This window comes from Dioscorea cayenensis, chromosome 1, assembly GCF_009730915.1.
Source record: "Dioscorea cayenensis subsp. rotundata cultivar TDr96_F1 chromosome 1, TDr96_F1_v2_PseudoChromosome.rev07_lg8_w22 25.fasta, whole genome shotgun sequence".
Taxonomy (NCBI): domain Eukaryota; kingdom Viridiplantae; phylum Streptophyta; class Magnoliopsida; order Dioscoreales; family Dioscoreaceae; genus Dioscorea; species Dioscorea cayenensis.
In genome coordinates this window covers 6967900-6970168 of record NC_052471.1, presented here as the reverse complement: position 1 = coordinate 6970168, position 2269 = coordinate 6967900, and the positions used below count along the sequence as shown (strand labels likewise).

At 42.8% G+C, this 2269-nt stretch overlaps 1 non-coding gene across 1 annotated transcript; it reads left to right on the top strand.

The window, feature by feature from the left end:
* The first annotated feature begins 369 nt into the window (after positions 1–369).
* Positions 370–476, top strand: LOC120267837. Its single transcript, XR_005538601.1, has one exon. It is a non-coding gene; the product is annotated as a small nucleolar RNA R71 (small nucleolar RNA).
* Positions 477–2269: the final 1793 nt, after the last annotated feature.

Here is a 2269-nt window from a genome sequence, read left to right as displayed (position 1 = left end):
TTCTCGATGGAAGCAACAGAGGAGCTCGCAATCAAACATTGGGATGCACCATGCCCACCACCATAAGTGCTACAAGTTATCACTGGTTCTGGCCTCAAACTAGTGCCCATAAGAATATCAAGCTTTCGAGTCAACACATCCACCTTGGCGGCCAAGGCATCATCGCTACTAACTTCATATAGCCCAGCAGTCTTCTGTGAAGATCCTCTCGAAGCCCAATGTGATTCATTGCTTGCCATAGATTCAAGTAATTGCTCGGCCTCATCGGGATACTTGTTACTAAGGGAACCACCCGCTGCGGCATCAATGAGTTGGCGAGTGGCATAATTCAACCCATTGTAAATGATTTGTACTCGCATCCATGAGGAAAAACCATGATGGGGGCACCTTTTAAGGAGATCCTTGAATCTTTCATAGGCTTCAAACAATGTCTCGGACTCCCCTTGTTTAAAGGCTGAAATTTCTTGCCTCAACTTCGCCGCTTTGCTTAGCGGAAACTATCTCCCAAGGAAATTCTCAACCATATCCTTCCATGTTTTAATAGATCCCGGAGACAAAGATGTAAGCCAACAATAAGCTCCATCTCTCAAGCTGAACGGAAATAGTCTCAAACGGATCGCATCATCCGATGCCCCATTAATCTTGAATCTGGAGCAAATTTGGAGGAACCGGGAAAGATGGTCATGTGCATCTTCATTCGTGAGACCATGCTGATTGTACTAGCTTTAATTTCAAAATTGTTGGATGCCACGGATGGTGCTTGAACACTAAACTCATCACCCGTGAATTGGGGTCTTTCATATTCGGATAGAGTGCGTCGCTCTTCGGCCATGATTGAAGACGCACTATCCTCAATTTCAATGTTTTGTGTACCCGAACCTTCACCAACTTCTATCAATCTCCAATGTAAAGTTCTTTCAATTTCACTATCCGGTGTAATCAATGTCGATGGATTTGAGCATGTCATGCACAGTACCTTGCAAAACCGAGAAAGATGATAGAAAGTTAAGATTAAAGGTAACAAAAAATAACAATAAAAAATGAGTAAAGAATGAAATGGCTAGAGTAATAATCTAAAAGTTTCCTAGAATTCCTTAAAAAGTCCCCGGCAACGGCGCCAAAAACTTGATTGCTTCCCCGCAAGTGTACCGGATCGCCAAGTAATACCCCGCGTGAAGACGCGAGGATCGTATTCCACGGGTCTAAGGATCTCCTATTACTCCTTCTCGAGCTATTATCTAGCCTAAGATCTTAAGTGATGGATTTTTACTCTACTAAATATAATTAAAGCTAAAACAAGATTATGACCAAATTAGAGAGAACAAGCAATAAGCAAGCAAGAAAATCAATGAGATGCAAAGGCCTATGGATGAGGATCCCCTTGAGGGGTTATCATGCAACATGGATGATGATCTAAAGATGCAAGGGTAAAATGGACCATGAGATTCCAAGATTAGAATAACCCCAATTTCTCGGCGATTGAACCCTAATCCCATATGAACATAGATAGGAATTTGTTCCAAATCTACATTCCTACGATTGCATTGAGTATGAGGAAATCTCACTTAGGATTAAACCTACTCTTCTTCAGATTAAACCTACATGGAGGGCTACCAAACACCCGATTTCTCGGCGTGATGATACATGTATCCCCTTCTAATCCATTCATGATCTAATACATGCGAGCAAGTTACATCTACATGCATCACTCATAAAAGAGCTACGGATTTCTCCTTAGTGTAGCACTTAGAATGAAAACAATGGATTAAATCTCAAAATTACCCAAGCAAGGAATTAACAAGTTATCATCCAACATACATGATAAAACCCCCCAAGGTTCACCAACACCCGGTGGCCTTGGGGGTCTAGTGTGTCATCATCCCACAACAAGCAATACAAACAAGCAAAACATGAAACAAAAGCATAAATGACACTTCCTAGATGAAATGTTGAAGGAGGAGGTGAAGAATGTGCTGAATAATGCTTTCCCCGCCAAAGGAGTGCCAAATGACGCTTCCTCTAGCCGCGAGTCTCCTTCCTTCAAATCGTGGTAGATCTCCCCTTGAATGATGTTGCCTTCTTGCCTTGAGAGTCTTGGACCTTGGGCTTGCATGATCTTCTAGCTTCTTTGCCCTTCTTCTCCTTCCTAAGGTCACCCAAAACCTCCCAAGTGATCTCCCCAAAATCGGCCAAGAAAAGGTCCAGCCAAAAGTCCCCTTTTTCTACCCTAAAAGTTGGTATTTATACCCCCCCTCCCCCCCGAGGCATA